Source organism: Ictidomys tridecemlineatus, chromosome 1 (genome assembly GCF_052094955.1).
Source record: "Ictidomys tridecemlineatus isolate mIctTri1 chromosome 1, mIctTri1.hap1, whole genome shotgun sequence".
Lineage (NCBI taxonomy): Eukaryota > Metazoa > Chordata > Mammalia > Rodentia > Sciuridae > Ictidomys > Ictidomys tridecemlineatus.
Window position 1 is genome coordinate 173,143,241 of NC_135477.1, and position 26,824 is coordinate 173,170,064.

A 26,824-nucleotide genomic window follows, 5' to 3' on the forward strand; every position below is an offset into this window, starting at 1 on the left:
TCTTTTTTTTAAACTGATAACTAGTTGAATGAAATGAAAATGATAATAGAGATATTAACAATTATTATATGTTTACTATATGCTGAGTATTGTGATAAGCTCATAATCTAACTCATTAAATCATCATAGTAAATTTAGGAGAAAAGAATCCTATGTAAATCCCATAAGTAGACTACTCATTTCTATCCAATAAAGACGTCAAATACATGACTGAAGTAATGTAATGTGTGGTACAAAGGCCCTAAATCCCACGTCCATAACACCAAAATCTATGACCTTAAATAAATGTATTTTTCAGCCATAATTAGAGTACACAGGCATATAGATTACTTTTTCCAGAGCAACAACAACAACAAAAAAGATGTCACAGAGCATTCAAAGTGAACAAGATTAGAAGGTGGGAGAATAATTAAAGATAGAAGACCACAGCCTCTTTTGTTCATGAATCTGCTTTAAATCACGAGTTTATTTTGAGAAATCTTTTTGTGACTAATAGAATTCCCCTGTCATTTTTTACTCCACTAAATATGAAGCATGATAATAACATACTCTTTTGTTGTTGTTGTTGTTTATTTGTTTTTGGTACTGAATATTAAACCCAGAAACACTTTACCACTTACCTACATCTTCAGCCCATTTCGTCTTTTATTTTGAGGCAGGGTCTCACTTAGTTGCCCAGGCTGGCCTCAAACTTGTGACCCTCCTGCCTCAGCCTCCCAAGTCACTGGGATTACAGGCATGCCTTACCATGCTCATAAAGCACATACTCTTCAGACAAAACTTTTTTTTTTTTTTTGGCACGCAGAAAATTAGTGACTCTTCCACATTTATTTTTTTACAATAACATTGCAATTCAATTCAGAAAAAAAAGTTGACCAGGTAAAAACAAACTGCATTTTGTTTTATTAATGATTCTTATTGCTGATAGAACCTCAAAAATATTTTCTTGTTTGTCTATTTAATAGATATTGCATACAGACTATTTTTGAAGTGGTAACTTGCCAAATTGAAGAGCAGAATGCTTTCTTTATAAATACGAACAGTTTCTTACCATAAATGACACAACTAAACCTTGTTCTAATGAAAATCAGTAGTGGAAAATAGTAATGCAGTAATTATGTTCTGCATTATTCCCAACTCCATGCTGGGAATTGAATTTTGGTGATATTCACCCACTAATTTTTCTGGGAAGGAATAAAATGAATCCCTGATTAAATTTACATAGTCTATATACCATTTATCTCTTGTCTTTCCAACAGTTTTACTAAAATGACAACATATAGATGTGCATAATGGTGTATATTCTCAATAACTATGTGGAGTATGAACGACAGGAAGTTGGAAATTAATTGATTGGTATTTATCTGGAAGTTTCAAAAAACTAATCTTAGGCTGAAAATGGGAAAGACATTTCCCTACTTACACATCAGAGCTCAAATGGGTTAGTGATTGATTGCACCAGGTGCAAGGGGGTTATACAGAAAATTGCTTAAAATTGTGTTTAGGAAGTCAGATGACTCACGAATCCCATACTGATGTCAATGTAACAGCACATCAGTCCTTTCCTCTCCAAGAGATGAGGCCCTCTGCCTGGAGATATGCAGCTTGATGAGAGTGGTTGGAGGTCTCTTTGCTAAGGATTGCCACCCTCCTCCTACACAAATATCGAAAGCAATCCAACATGGATATCAGAGGCTCCCCAAAGAACCCATTTAAAAAAGAACCCATTTACAAGAAAGAAGACAGATGATAAGCATCTCCTTCAGTACATGCAGAAATTCCAAGTGGTACTTTAGTGCCCCCCCTTTCTTATATAGGAACCAAAGATCACCTGTTAACTGAAGAAAGCATCTAATATGAAAAACTGAAAAAAAATACAAAGAAAACAGCAAGAAACTTTAAAAATGTTTTCATATTTATAGAAATTAACTATCAAATTCAAGAAAAATGTTCTAACATACTAAATGGCTTAGCTGAGACAAGCTGTTTCCTGGTCACAACATAAACACTGACAATTGACAACGTAACAGTGGTTGAAACACAGGATCCAGAGCCAAATGACTTGAGACTAAAACTAAATCTACTAATTAAATTAATAATAGAACTTCACCAATTGCCTTACCTCCTCAGTTTCCTTTCTATTAAATGCACATAAAATAGTTACCATCTAGAGTACGGAATAATATTTTGAGGATTAAATGAATTAATATTTGTAGAATGCTTAGAAAATTCCTAACATAAAAAAACACACTATAAATGTTTGTACCATTTTAACATTGCTATCAATAGAATTATAGTATAATGGCTTTATTATAATGAAGCAATACAAAGGTATGTAGGTGTGGTGGAGGTGAAGATGAGAAGGGATCTTAACTTGGATGGACATAGTTTTATTTCTGATATTCTTTTTTTTTAATTGGTTGTTCAAAACATTACAAAGCTCTTGACATATCATATTTTATACATTTGATTCAAGTGGGTTATGAACTCCCATTTTTCACCCCAAATACAGATTGCAGAATCACATCGGTTACACATCCACGTTTTTACATAATGCCATACTATTGACTGTTGTATTCTGCTACCTTTCCTATCAAATTCACTAACTTGTGTTAACTCATCAATGTGAAATTTTTGAGGGGATAATGCATAAGAATCAATAAATTTACCAATATCAACAAAAAAAAGAAGGGATCTAAACATTGATTTCATACAGCGGGAGAGTCACGGATAAACTTGATAAGCCAAAGGGAAACAATGTACATATCTTATTTAGAAACAAAGGTCTTTGTTACCCAGAAAGAAAATATTTAAAAGTAATTCTCAAGGTACCAAAAACTGAAGATAGGAAATATTGGGGGAACACTCATTATAAAATAAGAATTTTAGAACACTATGTCTCTTCAAACAGAGTAATACTAACTTCAGTAAATTTATTTAGAAAATATAAGTATTATAAATCATTAATAAAATAAGAAAGTAGTTCTGGCGACTTTTCACCACATATTTTGATGTCATTGTTTGTCATATGGACCATTTGCATGGAACGTTTTCATCACTTGAATTTTTCTTTAGACATGAAGCTGACTTGCTTCTTTCTGAACCTGTTTTGATTTGTAGGACTCTTAATGGTGGTAGTCATAGCAGCCAGCACATAAACATTATGGCACGGGTTCTCAACTTTGCAGAGTGAATAATGACTCCCCTAAACTAATGTCTTGCTTGAATTTTTTCAACACTTGAAAGCATCATTGTAGCACAAGCTTAACTGTTTCCCAGATGTGGGCTTTGAACCAATTATTCTCTTAAATGAATAGTAAAAAATTTTTCCACACACTTTTCACTAAACACCATAGGCTCATTAGAGTGAAATCCTAATTACCTGCATTTAAAGGAAGGAGAACAAGATGCCCAGGAACATTAAGAAAGAATTATGTGTCTGAGCATCTGTCTCTAACTCAAAAGGAATATTAGGAGGAGGATGGTATTATCCACAGTCGTGTTAATCATGGTCAGAGAAAATGTACTCCAATGGCCAAAGGAAAGACTTAAACAGTTTTATACAGAATGTAGAACTTCAAAACCCCAAGGAAAGGGAGGGTAATGGAAAATGTGAAGGAACCAGGTTTCTCTCTCAAATAAATTAATTGTTGGAGGAAGAACGATAGACCGGATGAGGTATCACAAGCTGAAAGCCAGAAGGCAGGCAGGAATGTGAATCGGCAAAGCTGTCCAGCCTGGAAAGACCAGCTGTCACTCAGCATCGGGTGAGAGCAAGCGACCAGGAGAAACACAGCCCTGGCACAGAATAATTTTGGTCATTCAAGAAAAGTCAAGAATCTAGTGTTTCATGTGAAAAATTCAGTTTTGAAATTTGGGAGGATGGAAAGAAAGAATAGGGAACAACAAGAAGACATAGGTTTGTTGAGTACCCTAAGCCCAGGGCACAATACTCTTTTCTTGATCTTTAGGTGTCATGAATCCTTAACACACCTTCTAGCTATTGGACTTTAGCACATCTTCATAGACTAGTAACACGGGGAGGCTACATGTTTCTTTATGCTTGTCCCTAAGCTCTGCTGATACCATCTCTACCATATAGTCAGCCTGGCAAATGGAGAATACACAGAAATTCAGTTCCCACTTTCCAAAACCACACACAGTTATCCAAGACAAAGTACTAAAAAATCAGAAGTCTTTTTTATCAATTGTATTCATTTATCCCATTTTCAGCATTTGTAATTTCTTTGTGTAGGTCAAAATTTCAGTTTGATATAATACTTTTTTTTCTATCTTAAGAACATCTTTTCCCATTGCTAGTAAAAAAGTATGCTTAATTATTATTACAACCCTCAGATAAAGCCTTTGACTTATTAGTGCAAACAAATATTATTTAGAGAAATATTTATATTGACTTTAAGTAGAGGATATGATGTTTTATTTAAATTTATTTTTTCCTGAATAAAGCTGAAAAGTGAAGCTGAAGGAGTTAGTGTAATGCAACAATGTGTTTGGAATCTGAAGAAATACCCAAGGCCTTAGCTACCTGATAGACTTAAATGCACTCATTTTCATGTGACTTTAAATCACTTAATAAGTTCTAGTTTTTATTAGTATTGTTATAGCTAACAAAAAGTGAAAACAAAATGTGGATTGATAAATTTTGCATAATATGTATAAGTGAATGGTAGAATATGGTGTATTTCTAAGAACAAAATGGAATAAATGAAATGACATTGGATAGCCATCCCACTCCTCAATAAGAGGCAGTCACATGTCCATCAGTGCCTGAGACCAAAAAGTCCATGTAGAGGTACCTACAGGTTTTATTATGACCACTCAGTTTAATTTCAAGATCAATCTGCATTGGGGACTGTGTCTATGTTTTCTCCACAAAACTTCTGATGCAATTTTTACTATTATTGTCTGGCTAATGTTTTCTTTATGTTGTGAAGGAAGTCAATCCATGTTTGGTACCCTGTTAATATAAATTGAAAGATGGTAGTGATGGGCATTTTTAATTTAGCATGCTCTTTATAAATGATTTACTTTGAAACAACACTGATTCTTGATTTGCACTTCTTTACAGGGTAATAAGTTGTTTATTACAATGGACACACAGATTCTGATTCCCAGGAGGGGGGGGGACATATATTATTCACTGAAGGCTCAGTACCAGGACCCAGTAGGACAATTATACCTGTATTCAGTGAAGGTTTAAAGAACACCAGGAAGTCATCTCAGCCCTTTTATTGGTATGTAGATAATGTAAATATTCAAGTAACTAGAAAGAATCCTCACTACAGACCTTCCTCGTGCTACCGAATCAAAGTCCAAATCCTACCAGAAGTTCATTCTAATACCCTCTAAGTGAGATGCTCCAGGTGCCCAATGGTTCATGCTCTCTGTGGACGTAATAAATAACAAGTCCAATTTGCATGTGTGTTCTTGAATGGCTTTGGCCAAAGGTCATTGATGATAATAATAATAGCAACAATAAAAACCCACTGATCACTTTACTACAGCCATAGCCCCTTTGTTAGAAGAACACACTAAGTACCCCATCCTCAGAACATTTGCCCTTTCTACTTATTCTGCCTGGAACATTATCCACTAAGTGTCTGAAGGTAGGTGGGTAGGTGTTGGTGACAGAAAATTAGGTAATATACATAATATACATATATTCTTCTCTAATTCCCTTCACATCTGTACAAAAATCATTTCTTGTTAACAAACTACTTCCTCTACTTCCAGATTCAGCGGCTTCAGCAGCATTTTATCTCACCATAAGCATGTGTTGGCTGAGGGGCAGATGAACTATGCTGAGCTTGGCAGGGAAGAAGGAGACCTCTGCTTTACGCTATGGGCCACAAGATTGTGCTTCTCACTGTGAGTTGGGATCATGTGTGCTCCATGTATTCATAGTCCACGGCCCCAGTGAAAGGACCACAGTTACTCCTAAGGAGTAACTCCTGCAGATGGTATAGGAATAAAAAGATGTGCCCATTGCACACATTCTTTCTCCACATCTGCTAATATCACATTATTCAGGACAACTCATATTACTGAGCCCAAAGTCAAGAATCAGGGACATGTACTCTTCCTTTAGGGATAGGAACTTATAGGACAAAAGATGCAGATACAGGAAATGGTGAAAAACTGAGTCCAATAATTCAATCTACCACAAGTTTTCCACCAAATGTTGTTTTTCAGAGATAGTTCCTTGATCTCCCTATCTAAAATCACAGCTCTCCTAACCATCACTTACTCTATTGAACTTCTTTTAAAAATACTTATCACTGCCTGATCAATATGGGTGAGAGAATGCTGGTTTGTGCATTGGTATGTGAGTGGGTGTATTGAATGTGTGCATGCATATTACCTAACTTTCTGTCACCAATACCTATCCACATCACACTCACCCCCCTTCCTCGTGTACACTAGAATATCAGTGCCAAGGAGCAGGGTATCCATTCTGGTTTGTTTGTTGCTCTTTGCCCAGGGAAGAAGTTTCCCCTTATTTGTTGTTATGTTTTCTGTGATTTCAGTCACACCCCAAATTATTAATATTTGTTTTGATTATTTCAAGAGATAGGGAGAAAGAGATCACATTTGCATAATTTATTTTTTGGTACTGGGGAATAAATTCAGGGGCACTCAACCATTGACCCACATTCCCAGCCCTATTTTCTATTTTGTTTAGAGAAAGGGTCTCACTAAGTTGCTTAGCGTCTTGCTTTTGCTGAGGCTGGCTTTGAACTTGTAATCCTCCTGCCTCAGCCTCCTGAGTCACTGGGATTACAGGCATATGCCACTACGCTCGGCCACATAACTTTCAATACACTGTTAATTTCTCACTGTAGCTAATTAAAATATTGATCTGGTTTGATACCATCCACTGGAAGTTTTGGGACTTATCCTTGATAGATAAAGGGAGAACCATTGTACTTTGAGGAGCACTTGGTGTTTGTTAGGCATTTCATTAAATATTGATGACACTAGGATCCTGAAGCAAAGAAAGCTGCACCATCTTTGGACTCTGACTCTTCTCTAAGTAGGTAATGCTATTCTTTTGTTTGTTAAAGGCAAAAATTATAAAATCAGTATCAAGCCACATGTGAAATGAGAATATTGTTGGAGTATCATTTCCTGATGTATAATCACTTAGTTGAAAGGACTATTTTAGAATGGTGTAAAAAATGGTTTACTGATATTTATTAATCAAAGAAGGGATTCTATTTCACTTGCACACTCCATTTCCTATGTAGGAATTATAATACAAAAGTGACAGAAGACTGATCTAAATTTGACAGAAGATCAGAGTAGAAACATGAGCCTGTTTTCAAAGATTCAGTCTAAGAACTATATAAAGGGTTCAGCTCATATTGATTTTCCTCATAATACCTATCTTTCTCTTCTTTATAAGTGCCACCTTGCTCCCAGAAATCTCATTGAAAGGTAATAGCTCAAGTGACTCCTACATTTATCTATCCTAAAACATAGAGATGCCAGGTGATTTTGACAAGAATTGACTCTTCATTCTTGTTTTCTAAAAAATCTGTTGAAAAGTATATATTTTTAATACACATAAGGCACAGGTCTAGGTCTAGGTTCTCTGAGAAAGTTGTAGGAATATTTAGTATTCAAACTGGAAAACTCAAATGTATTATTCTATAATCTTATAAAAGATTAAACCAACTACATTAAAGATGGAAAATTTATTAGTATAAAATCAGAAGGTAAAACATTAAAGCTACGTGGGGATTGACCTTTTACCAATAATTCAGAGGGAAAAAAAACTAGTTCTAAGAAAAACATTTAAATCATCACAAATGGCACTTTTTAAGTGCATATAAGATTGAACATTCACAAGTTAGAAAATATATTTATATAACATAAAATATGCATAATTTTATTTTTTCTATTTTGAAATTTAGATATCTTGACATCAAGAGTGTCCTAAGATTGAATTACATAAAATTTATGTGGATGTGTAACTGATATGATGCTGCAATCTGTATAGGGGGGTAAAAATAGGAGTTTATAACCCACTTGAATCAAAGTGTGAAATATGATACGTCAAGAACTATGTAATGCTTTAAACAACCAACAATAAAAATTAAAGGAAAAAAATTTATTGAAGTATAGTATCAGAGTTGGAAGAGATTTTGTTGTGATGATTTTTTTTGTTGTTGTTCTCAGAAGTGGTGCTAGGGATTGAACCCAGGGCATGTGAAACATGTTTGCATCTCTGAACCACACCCCCAACTAGAAGAATTTCAGAAGTCAACCCTGAGTGCAGTGCCAAAACTCCAATACGGAATTCCTTTAAGGTGTTTAACCACCTTCTGTTTGAATAACAAATATTGGTGAATTTATCAAGCTACTTCATACTACTGTTGACAATCCTGATTACAAGAAAAGTCTTACAGTAATGATCTACATGGAAAATGAGAATTAATACATAAGTTTCCCAATAAATAACGTGAAGAGAGTGCCCACAGAGTGGGAGAACATCTTTACTATAGGCACATCAGATAGATCACTAATCTCCAGGATATATAAAGAACTCGAAAACTTAACACCAAAAAAAAATAAATAAATAAATAACTTAATCAATAAATGAGCTAAGAAACTGAACAGACACTTCTCAGAAGAAGTCATACAAACAATCAATAAATATATGAAAAAATGTTTAACTTCTCTAGTAGTTAGAGAAATACAAATCAAAATTACTCTAAGATTTCATCTCACTCCAGTCAGAATGGAAATTACCAAGAATACAGGCAATAATAAGTATTGGTAAGGAAGTGGAGAAAAAGGTACACTCATACATTGCTGGTGGCACTGCAAATTGGTGCAACTAATCTGGATAGCAGTATGTAGACTCCTTAGAAAACTTGGAATGGAACCCCCATTTGACCCAGCTGTTCTACTCCTCTGTCTATACTCACAAGACTTAAAATTAGCATACTATAGTAAACCGCCACATCAATGTTTATAGTAGCTCAATTCACAACAGCTAAACTGTGAAAACAAACTAGATGTCCTTCAACAGATGAATGGATAAAGAAACTGTGATATATATAAACAATGGGATATTACTCATCTTAAAATAGAATAAAATTATGGCATTTGCAGGTAAATGGATGGAGTTGGAGAATATGATGCTAAGTGAAGTAAGCCAATCCCCAAAATCAAAGACCGAATGCTCTCTCTGATAAGTGAATGCTGATCCATAATGGGGGAGGGGAGAGAATGAAGGAACTTTTATTGGACAAAGGGGGGAGGAAGGGGTGTGGGGGCAGGAAAGATGGTAGAATGAGACGAACATCATTACCCTGGGTACATATGTTACTGCATAATGTGGTGTGAGTCTATATCCTGTACAACCACAGAAATGAAAAGTCGTGCTTCATTTATGTACATGAATTGAAATGCATTATGTTATCATGTATAACTAACTAGAACAAATGAAAAAATACATAAGTTTTCAATAATTATCTTCTACTGGTTGTGATGAAAAAAAATATAATCACAGTCAGGACTAGGATCCCAAACATTGTACCTTCAAACTTCATCTCAAGATGCTTGACTACAAATGTTTGCAAGAGTTTTCTTTTCAGAAATGTTTAAAGAAAAACATGTAGCCTTCTTTTTAAAGTAATAGAGACTGGTATCTATAACAAAGAAGACCATAAGCATGAAAAAGAATCTTTAATAAACTTTAGACCAGAATCTAGGCATTTAAGCCACAGTTGAACACTTCAAATAAGTCATAACATTAATGAAGAAAGATGCTTGTGATGTTATCTGCATCTACTAACTAAATTACATATCAACTGATCATGAAATGAGTCACTTATGAAAGAGGATGTGTTCATTCATGCCATTTATTCATATCTGGTAAAACTATTTAGGAACATGTTTAGCAATCAGACCTTGCCTTAGGCACCTAATACGTGACAGACACAGAGACTTTTATAAAATCAGTGTGGGAGTGCAGAAGAACACACATTCCATATACAGGAATTTGTTACTAACCTAATCTGTTAGATATAAGTACAAAGTTGACTTTTACTGAAAGGTAACACAGGTCCTTGCTGAGGCATCTTAGACTAAGAATAAATTTCATTTGTTAGTGCTGTAATTGCTGTAGGCAGTGGTATGGAAAAACGACTGTAGAGGAAACCCTGGGTATTGAAGCATAGCACTAAGTTCTACACAATTGAGTTAATGGGTACATAATCCTGCACTGGCTTCTGCCAAAACCTACAACTTTTCATCTAGAAATGTAGACAAAACAAACATGATCTGAAAAATGTATCCCATTGCAATGTGCAGACATTAATCTCTGGTGACTTTTCAGGTGCAAAATGAGATGAAGACCCATTTTTTTTTGCCTTTTTGTGAGCACTTTGTTTTTGAATATGATATCCCTATTACTTTACAGAAAGAAATATTAAAAGTGAATAATATCTGTAACAGCCATTTTTTTTCTTAGATTTACTGAAAGTCAAGAACAACTTGTATAAGGCCCTGATTTATCCATCACAAATCCATGTATTCAAAAGAACCAGAAGGAACATCTTTTCCTTCAGCATTACATCTTTACATTTTAGAAGGAAAACAGAGATTTTAAATTTACATGGAATAGCAAATTTGTAAAATCTTTTTCCATCACAAGATTTTTCAATACATTCTACAAGATGGGCTATTTAGAGATTAATTGACTATGGAGAAACCATGTGCTTGGGATTCCTGGAACTTTATGGTATTCGTAGTTGTATACATTTTTCTCAATATATTGTGAGATGATCTGTGTAAAGGTAATACCCTTGGTGCTCACTATCAGGATTATGGATAACTTTGTAAATGTGTTGTGCTTCATGGTGCATCTCTTTGACTGAACATTTCTTAATTTGAGTAAAAATACATTAATATTAGTCATCTGTTCTTTTTAAAGTACTAACTACTTGAAGATAAGATAAACAGACATCAATTTATTTTCATAAAAATAATTGTCAGAGCACATACTTTCCGAAATGAAACCATAGTAAGGATCCCAAAAAGGTTGTTATCCACAATTCTGTTCTCTGAACCTTGAAGTTTCAAATAGCAATATTTCTAATCAAATATCCTCCAATTTAGTAAGCCAGTGATATGTATAAGCCATTCATTACTGTCCAATAAATTAGCAAAGATCAAACCTGATTCATGGTTTAGACCAGGAGTCAGCTTATTCCATAAAGTAAATTTAGCTTGCTGGCTTTTTTCTTTTTCTTGTTTTTCAATAAATAAAATACTATTAAAACATAGCCACACTCCTTTCTGTAATTGTGTTTATTTGTATGTACTATGTAGCATTTTTCATACTATAATGAATGACTTGAGTTGGTACATTATCATTTGATCCTTTGCAGAAAAAGTTTGCTCATTCCTGGTCTACATGATTTGCTGTTTTAATCACACATTTTTATTCATCAAAAGCTCTTGTTGATTCTACTTCCTAAATAGATAAACAGATTAATCTTTATTTTATTTGTTCCTATATTATCTCTCTTAAAAACTTAATTTGATTCCTTACTGCAGCTACCAGAATGAATGCTGTATCTTCTTAACTGCTGTTCTACAGGATCATCAGAATGCAGTTACCTTTAATATTGATGATGTCTGGAGACATTGATCTACCCTCAACTCCTTTCTAAGAGTTCAAGAAGGGTGCCTGATCTCATTAGGATCTTTTATAAAGCGCTTTTAAGTGTGGCCTGAAACTTAAGTTAGCCTTAGTCAGGTCTGACATGAACTCATGCTATCCCATTATCTAGCTGCCCATACAATTTTCTTTACCACCATCTTGGTTTTGCAGGGCAGGTATTGTTTCCTCTATCCAGGACACCTACCTGCTCCTTAATGGACCAGATAAACTTCCATTTATACTTTAAGTACTCTTTGTTTAATTTTTTTAAAATGTGCTTTAATTAGTTATACATGACAGTAAAATGCATTTATGCACTTTGATATATTACGTATAGACTTTTCTGATTATCTGTGGCATACGTTAGTCAAAAACTTTAGAAAGGCTTTTTTCCATGTTTTAGCCAGGAGCTTAATGTTGTGCAATTAATGTATTACAATTATTCTCGTTACTATGTGGAGACTGGATTGGATGCTCGTATATTGAGACCTCAATAGATCATGTATTGCCCAGAAAAGGTACAAAAACAATAGTACTTTGGTATAGTCTCCAGGGTGGTAGCAATGACATGAGAAAATCACTATATGGAGGTATGAGAAAAATTCTAACTAGTGACAATTAGATACCTAATAGTAGCTCAGAGGATTAGCCCATAATATGTGATGCTGAGATCCCAAATCTGGTCTGAGATGATTCTATAAGCTTTTCATTCAACCTTTTTCAAGTGTCCAGGAGAGGCCTTATATTGGTTCATATTTAGGAGACACTAAGAATGGCAGCATGGTAGGCAAAAGAGACACTTCCTCTATCCAGAGATAATTTTTCAGAATATACATTATAATAATTATATACATATTCATTTAGCACAGGGTTGGGAAACTATTCTTAAAGATTCATAGAGGAAACACTTTAAACTTTGTGGTTCAAGGAGTCTGTGTAGCTTTGCAGTCATAGACAATATGTAAATGAAAGGCTGTAGCTGTCTTTCAATACAACTTTATTTACAAAACAGGCAGGAATTCTGATTTGGCTTTCAGGTTATAGTTTGTTGACCTCTGATTTTGCCTCTAAATAATGTACTACCTATGAACTAGACCCCTCTTCAGATTCCAGATTGTGCATATAAGCCAGGCACAATGTTCTGTATATTGTAAATCTATTTCGGATTATATAAAATTACCTGATGCAATGCAAATGGTATGTAAATAGTAGTTACATTATATTGTTCAGGGAATAATGACAAAAATGTCTACACATGTTCAGCATAGACACATTTTTTGAACACTTTTGATTCACAATTGCTTCAATCTGCAGGTAATACAGGGCCCTTTATTATTTTATACTTCACCTTGTGCTTACATTCATTTCAAACAAAATTAACATTTAAAGACCTTAAAAAAGGATAAAACTGAATACATCTAGAATTATTTTAAGTATCAGAAACAGAGATAACTCTATTTTATCGAAAATCTAAAAATAATTAATTAAAAATTATTTTATGATCTGTTTTTATTGATTATTGATATTAAAGAACAAGTTTTAGTATTTATTTTTGTGTGAATTATCTAGTTCTTCTGTCTAAATTCTGATAGACTGGTTTTATCTATCATGTGTGATTTCAGGGATTTTAGTTCTTCAGTATGTTATAGTATTTATTATATTGTATTACAAGTGTTTCTTTATGGGTCTCCCTTATTAAAAGTTTCAAGGTTCTTTTGGCTGAGCACAATATCTTATCCATTTATCATTTACTTTTTTAAATTTAATAATGTTTATCAGATATCAACTATGTGTAAGTCCTATTATAAGTAATTAGAAGATATTGGTGAATAACATAGGGCTTGTGTTTTCTCTCACACAGAAAAAGTACCAAACAAGGGAATAAATATTTGAATTCAAATTTAATAACTTATGAGAAAAACTAAAACCTTGAAAATGAGAAGGAGAAAGCCAAAGTCATTAGAATAGATAGGCTACTTCAAATTGGTGATATTTGAGGATATTTTTGGATTTGATTTTTGATAAAGATATAGTCAAACAGAGAACTGGAATAAAGCAATCTATACCTTCCAATCCCCCAAATGTCTTGTAAATAAAAAGTGTGAGAATCCAGAGATTAAAATGATTTGGACAAGCTGTAGGAAAGGGAAAAGGACTCTATTTCTACAGTGTAGGTGGTGAGTTGATCAAATGGCAGGAGATAAATAACTCCAGCATTAGAAGCTAACTTTTGGCAAATGGTTATTTTAAAAAAAACTACAAAAAAAATCTGTCTCAGGCTCATCTAAGACCTTGCCACTTCCTTCATCAAGAGCTGATGTGTATGTCCCTCTGCTTGAACCTATGTAGGTATGAAGATATACGGAAATTCTGTACATTCTGCATAACTTTGCTATTTAATCTGCTCTAAAAATAAATTGTATATTTAAAACATCAAATATTTTAAACATCAAAACATAAAAATCAAATGATAAGTATTCAAATATGAGTACTCTTAAAAAGCATAGCTAGAGGTCGGGCGTGGTAGCACACACCTGTACTCCCAGTGGCTCAGGAGGCTGGGGTAGTAGAACCAAGATTTCAAAGCCAGCATCAGCAAATGTGAGGCACTAAGCAACTCAGTGAGACCCTGTCTCTAAATAAAACATAGAATAGGGCTGGGGGTGGGGCTCAGTAGTCAAGTGCCTCTGAGTTCAATCCCTGATACTCCACCATAAAAAAGAGCATGACTAAAATTAGTGTCTTTGGGTTTGCATGACCTTATTTTGCTAGAAGAAAATGTTGTGACTTGTTTGGATTTTCTTCTGTGATTCCATTATTATCATGAAATGATCAATGTTCTCAATAACTGCCTTGAGTCACAGAGTAAGGCTACAGGGACAGTCTAACAGAACACACAAAGTTACATATTCTGCAAGATTCTCTCAGGATGCTCAACACTGAACCTCAACATCCCAAGATGAGGAACCTGAAGACACATGTAAATCCAAGTCAGAAGGAGTTGAAGTTCCGTGCTCTGAACTCTTGCTGTGTTGGGAGATAGGTGTGCAGCAACTGGACAACTGGAACAAATGACAGGCTGCTGCTATCATATCTTAATCTGTGCCTGGGTTAGATAAGATCCTTATTAAATCAATATTGATGTTGATGGAATCACAGAAGAAAATCCAAAGAAGCTGAAATTACAAAAACCTATTCCTCTGGCTAAATGAGGTTATACCATCCCAGTGACACTTAACCATGCCATGATTTTTAAAAGTATTTCTTTTTAAACATGTATCATTTCATTTATTATTTCAAATATAGAGTGGATTTAGTATATTACAGTTAGAGTGGATTTAGTATATGTTTGCCTATGTGCAGCCATTGTCAATGGACTGCTTAATTTCTTTCTTAGCACGTTAATGATTGTTGTATAAAAGTGGTATTGTGTTTTCTTGGCTTTTTTTTTCTTTTCTTTCTTTCTCTTTTTTTTTTTTTTTTTGTGCTGCTGGGCATTGAACCCAGGGCCTTGTGCATGCAAGACAAGTACTCTACCAGCTGAGCTATATCCCTAGCCTGCTATACATTTTTATATTGATTTTGTATCCTGCAGCTTTATAGAATTTATCTGTTTAAACACCTTTTTGATGGACTAGTTGGATTTTTCTATGCATTAAATATGTAATTTTCAAATATGGATAATTTAACTTCTTCCTTTCCACTTTGGATTAAGTGCTTTGCATTTGGTATAGAGAAATTCAAAAGTATAGTCTGTGATTTCTTCATTTTTGATTGATATCAGCATGTCTTTTTTTATCTAAATAGTCTAGACTACAGTGGTTTATGAAAGTAGTTTGTAGTGGGCATAAGCTTTCCAAGGTGAATGTCCAAAATTGAGCCCTGTTGGCAATGAGGCTTGTGGTATCTACTTCCGTGTCTCAGTGGTGTGGGATGTGTAGAGGAATGTCCCCAGACCCTTTGGGGCAAGCACAGGTGATGCCCAAGGTTGTGGTGTCAGCAACCATTTCCCTAAGCCCTGGGACATGAAGGGGACTTTCTGCAGGACTCTCAGGTTGAATGCACGGGATGTCTGGGCCTATAGAACAAGTAACCACAGTTCTAGAGTGACAATATGGGATGATTTCTCTTCAGGACCTATGAGGTGAGCAGAGGTTATGCTGGGATCCATGGCATTAGTAACAGTGGATTCAATGTTGTGGAACATAAAGAGGGGACCGACCTTCCCTACCTTCCATGGAATGATTGCAGTTGGTGCTGAGGCTAATAGTGTTGTTAGCCTCATTCAAAGTTGTAGACCTAAATAATATCTTCTCCAGGTCCCCCAGGATAAACACAAGTGGTACTAGGGCTTGCGGTACCAGCAGCTCTGGTCTCAAGTCTGTAGGCTGAGGAGGAGACCTTTCCTGGTTCCTCTGCTGCATATGCAGGTAGCATTTGGGCTTGAGTTACTGGTAATCAAAGGATACCTGGAAAAATAGGAAGTGGAGGATACCTTCTCTAGGTCCTGTGCTGAAATACAGGTGGTCTTTGAGATTGTGGCTTTTGTTGCTGTGGTCCTGAAATCATAGGGGATGCAAAGAACACCCCTAAGACATATAATAAAAGTGCTAGTGGAGACTAGGCTTGTGGCGTTGGTAGCCACAGTCCTGGAGTTGCAGGGCATCGACAGGACCTCTCCCCTGTTCCTCACAGACAAGCTTAGAGGATATCAGATCTCCTTGCAACAGCAGTTCAAAGCTTTGCAATCTCAAACCTGGGGCTCAGAAGGAGACTTTCCCTAGTTCCTGCCTAGTGAGTATTGGTGGTGTCAGGGATTGGGGCTGCTGGTAGCTGTAGTCCTGGAACTGCAAAACAGCTGGGACCTTTTCCAGCTCCCAATGATAAGGCACGGGTGAAGCCTGGACTTTGCACTATTAACTGAAGTCTCAAGGCCTTGGACTAGCCAGGAGACTTCCCTATTCTTGCAGGGTAAACAGGGGTGGGACTTGGGCTTGTGGCTGTGGCAGCCACTAGTCTTGAAGCTGCAGGATGCTGAAGGGGCTGCTTTCTGCTCTGCATGGTAAACACCTGACTAAAGTTTCCAGCAGCTTCTGGGGACCAAGTACCAGCCCCTAAAGTAAAGTGGCATCTAGCAATGGCTGTTGCAGTAACTTGAACTCTGGGAGTTGGGGGAGGTGCAAAGTAAATTCCTTCTTTGGATCAGTGCATTCACTTTTCGACCAGCCAGTTCTCCTAACTGGATTTGAGGCCTGTGAGGACTAGTTTTCTTGCTTCTAGGACTGTCAGTCCTCTGCTGTGATTTGGGTGTCTGGCACTGTCCCACTTACTCTTTCCCCGCAGTGTGGGTTCCTCCTTCATCAAGCTGGGGTGAAGTTATAATTTGCTTTTTTCTTTCCTCTGGATTGCCTTTCTGACTTGCAGCGCTGTTGAGGGTTCCCATCACTTCCTTGCTGACTTCAAGGGTACTCACACCGTCAGTTTCCTCATAACACTTATCTTGGTTCTTATCTTGGTTCTTTTCTATGACAGAGCACCACACAAAGTATCTCTATTCAGCCTCCTTGGAAACAGTAAATCCGTCATTTTTTAAAATTTATTTTTCTTCTTAGAAACATATCTGAATCGTTTCTAGTTGTTACAAATACTACTTCCATGGTCACTGTTTTGTTTTTTGTTTGTTTGTTTTTGGAGGAATGCCTGTAGGCATTTCACTGAGCTCACACCTACAAATCAAACTGATGTGTTAGATGTCATGCACACATCCAGATTTAGCAGATACTTCAAAAGAGTTTCTCAAAAAATTAACTCTACAATCCAAACAGCAGTCTACTGGCATTTGAGCTTCATCAAATTACTTATTATTTATTCATCTTTACATTTTTGCTCTTCTTGTTGTGGTATTTGTTATTTTAATTTACATTTCCCTGGTAACAGGTAGAGTGGAAGAAGTTTTTATTTAGTTGAACATTTGGCTACCTTCTTTTTTGAAGTATCTATTGAAGACAATCATCAATTTCTTATAATCTTATCAGTTGTATTCTTACTGGTTTTTTAAAGATTTTTAAAGTGTAGTCTATATGCAATTCTATTGTTTGAAAACCCCAAAGTTTTGTTTCCTCTTACTGACACTAAGACAATTTCTAAATTTAATGCAATATATTTTTAATTTTTTTATTTATAGATAGTACTTTTGCCCAATTTAAAAAAATTGATGATTTCTACATATTGTAGCTTTTCATATTATCCTTTCTTTTAAATATCCCACAACATTTGATGAATAAAATGTCTTCTCTTATACTGTGAAAGAAAAAATCAGAATCAATCTGTATGTCTCTGTACCAAACTTCCCAAATACCTCCTTTTCACTAATAAAATATTTTAAAGGTTTTCCTGCCAAATTTAAAGAGCAGAAGATCTCTTATTTCATGTTTAAAGTTGGATTGAATTTTCTGATAGCCTAAAAATGCAAAAAAAAAAAAAAAATGGAAGGGGCCGATGCTGTACCTGTCCTTTGTTTCTGAGCTCTGCGTTGCCAAAGATGGACTACAGACTCCAAACTTGTCTCTCTAGAAAGGAGAGTTGAGAAATGAAAGCTCAACATCATTCCTCAAGGTTCTGGGCGTGTCCCACATGCTTCCTGGTTGCTTCATCCTCACCATGTCTTAGGGCTGGGGTAGTGGCTCCGTGGTAGAGCCCTTGCCTAACCTGTGTGAGAAACTGGGTTTGATTCTCAGCACCTCATACAAATAAATAAAAATAAAGTCCATTGGCAAAAGGAATCCAGCTTTTAAATGACCTACTGTATCCAAGTGAGAATGTTAGAGAAATTAAGATCCACACAGAACCTTTGCCTGGTCACTCACAAACTGCTTATCATTTTCCTACACCTCAGACTGAGTGATTCTGACTTCCATTTGTTCCAGACCAAAGACTTTAAGGCCAGAAGGAAATGTCTTTTAAATTTCATCTGATTAATGTCCCTCCACAGCATATTTGTCACTTCCAAAGACTCCACATGTTGTTCTCCAAGGCAAACCTACCCTGAGCTGGTCTGTGGAAGAAATGAGGCATGTTGAATAAGTACCATTGCATTTTAATATTACTAAACTTCAGTAGTCCTCACTGCTGGGAGTTAAACATTAAATTTCTGAAGCAGAGACATGAACTAAAATTTTCCCTCATTTCTTTTCCCTGGGTTCACTAAGTAAGGTAATGACAACGATGCATTGATTTGGCCAGTAATGTGTCCAGCCATGTAGAATGAACCCTATTTAGCCAAGTTTTCATACAATTCCCACGGGAAACAAGATTAAATTTCTAATTTGGTGATGATCTGAAAAGAGTCAACCTACCACTTCCCATCCCCCCTTAGCATTTCAAGGTCTCACTTTTATCCTTCTCAACCAAATATATTTTATAAGATCTGAAGCTTAAAAACTCTGCCTAACTTACAAGTTATGTTTTCTCCTTCATGAATGATCTTTGACCTTGAAATGAAAATGGAAGCTACTCATTCATCTTTAAACACCATAAAGACTTATCACTGTAAAATATATTTTCATTGCATGATATTATTTCAGTATGATCTATTAAAGTGTCATGAGAAAGGCAGGAAATAAGAATCAATCCCCTGGAACTATTAAAACATGTATCCTTTTCAGGCTCAGGTATTAAATATCTCTTCTTTGAAAAGAGAACAACACATCATTTTCTATTGATACTACCAAATGCTCAGGCTCTCAATGAAAGAGAAGAATCCTACAGAACAGTTCTCTTAGAGACAGATTGCCAGTTACACATGTGACCAATATATGCCATTTTCCATTTTCGAATAGCTACATTAAATAAAGCAAAATAAAGAATGGATAAAATTAAATCAAATAATGCAAATATATTAAACGATTATTTTAATAAGTAATCAATATAAATTATTCATAAAATATTTATATTTTTTGATACAGAGTCTTTGAAATTCAGTGCTGGTTATAAATTGCTGGTTCATTTGAACTGTTCACATTTCAAGCATACAGTACCCACACGTGGCTGGTGGTACCATGATGAACAGTGTGGCTTGCATTTACTTTCCATGATAGAAAACCTTGGGAAAAAACCGAATCCTTTATATATGTTTTCAATTTGTTCTAGAAGGGCTCCTTCTGCTTCCCTTTTTTTTTTTTTAGGTGCTGTATCATACACCAAGCTGACTCTTGTTTTATTTTCCTTCAAGCTGATAAAATACATGACTGGAATTACAGAATTTTTTTTTTTTTGTAGCAAGGGATGAATTCCAGGACACACAGTGAATTGCTAATAATCTAATATGGTTTTGCTTCAAAGTTATTTTTAATGGAAATTTTTGTTTTCTGCCTGATGTGAAAGCTATATCTGCCACTGGCAAATTATGTAAACTATGAACTCAGGCAAATTATTTTGACTCTCTAAATGTTATAGTTTGTAACTGGATTGTCCCCACCACAGGCCCATAGCAATGGAGCCCAGTTGACCAAGAACTAAAATCTCTGAAACTGTGAACTAAAATAAATCTTTCCTCCTTTAAGTTGTTTTTCTCAGGTATTTTGTCAGAATGTTAGAAAACTGATTAGCATGCTAAATTTTATGAATCTTCTTCCTAGTATGAAGAAATAAAACGTTTTCACAGGAATCCTCTGAGAATTTCATGATATCATGCTTTTGTAGTTAGTACATGTGGTACTAACTTACTGAACATGTATAGCCATGCTTTTTTTTTATAAGTATTTTTCATTAACTAGATAATGCAAGAGCTTTCTTTGACTTTTTCATTGGCCATTATAAGAAGAAAGGATACAAATTCTACACCAATTTATAGATATGAAAAACACAGTTGCCTTTTCAGAAGCATAATTCAAGTTACATAATTCATATATGAGTGACCTCACATTACATTTAGAAAGTAACTAAAACTCCTTAAAAGGCCCTACACATCAGAACTTATAACTTAAATCCATTTTACTCGCTCCTATTCTGTAGAGATATCAATCCATACAGGATTTCTTTTTTCCCTAGGACATCTCCATGCTTGTTCCTTTACCTGAACTATATTGGTCCCTCTAATCATTCTGCACTTACTTCAAATGTCAACTCTTCAGATAATTTTTTTTTCTTCCCAAGTTACCCAAATAAGTCAGACCAAATAAAAATTTGAGGTATTCTCTCCTTCATCCCATCATTCTCTATTCTTTTTTCTTTTTTATTCCCACTCTTTGTCTGAAGTTGTCTAGTTTATTTGTAGGTCTATTTAAAAATTTATTTTTCGGGGCTGGGGATGTGGCTCAAGAGGTAGCGCACTCGTCTGGCATGCATGCGGCCCGGGTTGGATCCTCAGCACCACATACAAACAAAGATGTTGTGTCCAACGAAAATTTAAAAATAAATATTGAAAAATTCTCTCTCTCTTGCTTAAAAAAAATATTTTTCTCCCTCACCAAAAAAATACTAATGCATTAGGAGAAAGACCTACTCTATTCTATTCAGTACGGAATCCTCATACTTATCAGTGTACCAGGAACATAATACTTGTTCTACAAAATTTTGTTGAATAATTAATAAATGCCTTACAGAATAAATACTGTTGACCCACTTGGTCTTATTTCCAGATACCATAATGGGTCACCCATCATGAGGTGAAGATATTCAATCAGTGAAAGATCTAGTAAGCACAGAGTTAGTAGCTGGATTCAGCTGTTTCTTCTAGACAGGAAAGAGATTAAAAACCCTAGGGCTCCAGTGGCCAACTTACCTCTTTTCTTCCTTCAAATACTCTCTCCTTCCCTCTTTAAGGGGCATCAGCTGCTCTGGAGGTATTTGCTCAAAATGAGAATTCAGTTGCAGAGAGAAGAAGTAGACAGCATAATATAATGGAAGCAGAAAAACCAGATTCTAATGGATCTAGGTTTGAGACAGGGGTCCTTGAGCAAATAGCATCAGTGATATTTGGCTTACTGTCTTGCTATAATAATGAAATTATATGAAATGTGCCTATTACTCATTAGAACTTCAGCAGAAGCAAATGTGTGTCTTGTTTTATTACTTTCCGACTCCTTTTGCTCTGATTCTAGTGGTTTGACCAGAAAATTGTGTCTCAAAGTATTTAGATAAGGGTGGTAGGAAATTTTAGGTAATAGAATCATCCATACAATCTATCTTACCTTAAACCTAGCAAATCCTAACATAAAAATATAACTCTACTTTATTTTTGTATGAACCTTTTTGCACATGAATCTCCTTTTTGATCTGTCTGTAGATAAAGAGTAACTTCGGCCAAAAGAGAATTTGGACATTCCATAGCTGTCTTTCAAAATGAAATTATAATTCACTCACACTCATTTATACTACTAATTTTCAGTAGCTATTTCTTAATGAAAAGGAAAAACCATTACATTAAAAGCGTATCATGGGGCTGGGGTTGTGGCTCAGTGGTACAGGGCTTGCCTAGCACATGCGAGGCCCTGGGTTTGATCCTCAGCACCACATAAAAAATTTTCAAAATAAAGGTATTGACAACTACAACTGAAAAAAATAAAATAAAATTAAAAAGTATACCATAAGTGAGGGAAGGAGAAAGAACTGGGAATTGAAATGGAGAAAACGGTTACATGCTTTTACGAATTTGTCAAAATGAACCCTACTATTTTGTATAACTATAATGCTCTAACAAAAATAGTTAAATAAATAAATAAAATTATACCATTAAATTTACAACTACATAAATACATATCATTACTATGCAAAAATAAAGGGGAAAAAAGAACTTTGGCAAAGAATACTGTGAAAATTGCCTTTTTAAAGAAGCATAGGAAATAATAAACTTTGTGGCCACTGCAGGAGAATCGCATGACTATGTATTTCCCACATACAGAATCTCTCTTGTCAGAATTTCTCTTCAGAATCTGTCTTGTCAAAAGAAAACACTCTCTTAGTTATCCACAGCCCTCCAGATACGGCTTGGGAAGTGAAGGGATGGTACAATAGTTTATCATTTTGAGAGGCAATATAGTAAAAACTTCTCTTGGGACTAGAAAGTCTGTATTTTTCCTTTTTTTCCTGAGTTTTATCTGCTAAGGCATTCATGAGGTGTTAGCAACACTGCCAGGAGACAGATTAGCTAACGGGTTATATAAAAAAGCTCCTTTTCCTTTGGCGTCTGTAAATTGAGGTAGAAAACTGATCATTCAAGCAGTCATTTCAATCACATGAAAGAACAGGTTAGAAGGATAAACAATGATTAATGAGAACACTATCAGCCAAGAAAGTAAAGGTTTCTGTTTTAATATGAAATTGCTGGAAACTTGGAAAAACAAAAAACAAAATACATCCATTAAGGGGAAAAAAAAGGATATTTTGTCAGTGCATATAAAATTGCTAAGAATTATTAAAAAATAGCTCCAAAGGTATGCTCTTCTAAAGCTGTGCATAAAGGACAATGATCTATTTCATGAAATATTTACTAAAATAACATTTTAGAAAAATAATACATTAAAATTATTTTTTCTCCTGTTATGTAGTTCAAGCAATCAAGCTGATTACCCTTTCTCTTCTAAGCCAGTGTTCTAGCATCCTGTGGACTTAACTGAAGGCTTTATATGCAATGTCAGAATCAAGGACAAGATATTCAGTCTACATTCAGTTAAAGTTCTTAGGTTCCTAGAGAATAGGATAAAAATCTTTGCCAGCTACTTCTCTGACAGGGAATTAATATCCAGGATATATAAAAAGCTCAAAAAGCTTAACACTGAAAAAAAATCAAAACTACACTAGTTAGAAGGGCAATTAATAAGAATACTACTAATAAAAATGCTGATGAGGATGTGGGAAAAGGGTATGCTCACACATTGTTGGTAGGACTGCAAATTAGTACAATCACTCTGGAAAACTGTATGGAGATTTCTCAAAAAACTAGGAAGTGGAAACACCATATGACCCAGCTACTAAACTCCTTGTTATTTATCAAAAAGAAATAAAATTAGCATACCATAGGGATATAGTCACATCAGTGCTTATAACAGCACAATTCACAAGAGTCAAATTATAGGACCAGCCCAGATGCCCATTAATAAATAAATGGATTAAGAAAATGTGATATACATACACACAAACACACACACACACACAGCAGAATGAAATGAAATTTTTGCATTTGTTATTAAAGGTATGGAAAATGGAGAACATCAGTGGTAAGTGAAATAAGTCAGAAAATCAAGGGTCAAATATTTTGTCATTTGCAGAAGCTGGAGTAAAATCAGGGACAAAATAGGGGCTGGGGATTGGATATCATAAAGATAAAGGGAAGATCTGGAGTAGAAGAAGGATATGGAGAGGGAGGAAAAGGGTTAGGAAAAGTGAGGAAATGCAGAATGAAAAATTAACAAAATTATGCTATGTGCATGTGCAAATATACCACAGTGAATTCCACCCATATGTATCAAAAGTAAATAAATAAGCCAGTGAAGGGAAGATCAGTGAAGGAAGAATGAGGGAGGGAGGAGGAGACTGAAAAGGGAGGCACCTGGAGCTGAAATGGAATAAATCAAATTAATTGCATGTATGATATTGTCAAAATGAACCCAACTCCTGTGTATAATACTCTAATTAAAAAAAAAAAGTTCCTAGTCCCCTGCTATAGGAAAATTCATTGATTCATGCCTTTCCATTATTTTAAACAACAAAAAATCTTTGGAAGGTGGTGATAATTTAATCAGTTTTTGCAACACTCTCTAGCGGCCTTTTCTCTGGAGCAATGCAGCACAGTGGTTAAGCCCACAGGGGTGAAGGTCACACAAAATAAAACTGTAATCTCTGCTTTCTTGTAGAAGTCAGGGTGATTGTAAGGGTAAATGAATCAAGTCTCCAGTTGTTTCAATACACATGAGGATTACAAAAGAACCTAATTAGAAGTTGACAGAATTAAAAAGATCATGTGTATGAGGTAGGAAGGTCAATACCTGGCATATGGAGAGTATTCCATAAATTGTAGTTTTATAAAAGTAAAAAAAGAATTATTGATATACAGCAAGTATGCAGAGAAGTACAAGAAATATATATTTATAGCTTGATGAATTTTGTCACAACCCATTCATAAATAATCCTGTCCTTGCTCATATCATTACATCTCTCCTTGAAATGTATAAAATGACTTATAGATTATGTCTCTTTTTTTCCTGGTTTCCTTCAGAGATGACTGTGCTTATATTTGCTCATATTGTTTTTTAAATTGCAATAGCTTTTTAACTCTGTTTTTAGAATCTTTCTTTCTATGTGAGTACCATCATTTTATTATCAATTCTCCTATTAATGGATACTTTTATTCTGTGTTCAAAATTCTCATGAGAAATGGTAGGCTTTCAAAAGTATGAAGTGAAAAAGAGACTGATCTTCATCGTGTCTTGTCTAGCTACCTTTCCCATTCTCTTCTCACTGTCCTTGCACCAACATAAACTCTTCTGTTTTTCTTTTTGACTCTATGATTGTGAGTTCTGATTTATTTTGGAGACTTCTTTCTTGAGCCTTCTCCCTATAATTAACCTTATAGCTGAAAAATAGTTGGGGGTTCTGTTTGAATGGAATCTGATAATAGTATTTTAAAGACCGCATGATCAATATTTTACAGATGAAGAAACTGAGCTGCGTTTGGTTGGTTCACTTAAGTTAGTCCATTTAGTTAGGTTAGTTCACTGGACCAGGTTCCAGAACTAGTAAGACACAATTCTTTTACTTATTTATTTATTTTTAGGTGGTGCTGAGGATAGAACCCAGTGCCTCCAATGTGCTAGGCAAGCACTCTACCAGTGAGCTATACCAGCACCTTTTTAAAAAATAATAATAATAATAAGAATTTTATCTGTGTTCTGCGAAACAATGGGCATATATTGTTCTGAATTATAATTAAATAACCCTAACACCAAAATCTTATGATCAAAATCTCCCCCTTTTAAACCACCCATTAAATTATTAGTCTATTTTATCAATTTGGGAGAGACAGGTATAGAAATTTTGGATTGTAACAAATTTCAGTGTTCATTCCCAATGGATAAAAGAAAACTATAACCTTTTCCAATGGCCCACTCTAATTTTTTGTGAGCTAATATTTAACACACTGTTAACTTATAACTGTGATTGATGGCTGTTCTCTTACTCTCTTTCCCAAAGGAAAACTGAACTAACATTTGTATTAAGAGTTAGTGACCAAGGTAACTGCTGATGATTTGAGTTACTACAGTAAGTATAATTTGTTGATGATGTCGGATGTGGTGGCCCATGCCTGTAATCCCAGAGGCTTGAGAGACTGTGGCAGGAAGATCATGAGTTCAAAGCTAGCCTCAGAAAAAGGAAGGTGCTAAGTAACTCAGTGAGACCTTGTCTCTAAATAAAATACAAAACAGGCTGGGGATGTGGCTCAGTGATCAAGTGCCCCTGAGTTCAAGCCCTAATACATTAAAAAAAAAAAAAAAGATGATGACAATTTGAAAAACAAAGCAGCACTGTAATAGCTTAGGACTTGAATTAGAATGGTTTTTTATATAGAATTCTTACATGCATAATTGTTGTAGACCAATGATTTTGGATGGAATGATTATTCTTAATAATAATTTAATATAGTGAATAGAATACACAGCTCACTGGTTTAGGCAAATATGTACATCATTTCGGACTATCCTTAGTGTACTTTCTGGCTAGACTAATGCTCATCTAGGTTATATATTTTTCTCTAGTTATAGTTAATTTATAATAATTTTTAGATGGAAATGACACCGATCATAATCAAACTCATCTCTTATCTATCAAGCAGCTACTCTTTATGTACTGGTTTTCTTTCTTTTTATCCATAAAATGACAGTAGGATGATTCAAATGTCATGGTCAACTTGTTGAATTTGAGATCCAGATTCTGGAATCCCAGCAACCCCATTTACTAGCACAAAAGATTAGAAAAGTCTGCATATATATATAATAATAATGAGTCAATCTTTATGGTAGTTGCTCATAAACAGAATTCCAAAGTTCTTCAAGAAATTAGGGATGAAACAAAACAGTCCAGAAAAATCTGGAGCAGAAGAACAATGAAAGGTCCTCAAATTCCAGAGAAAAG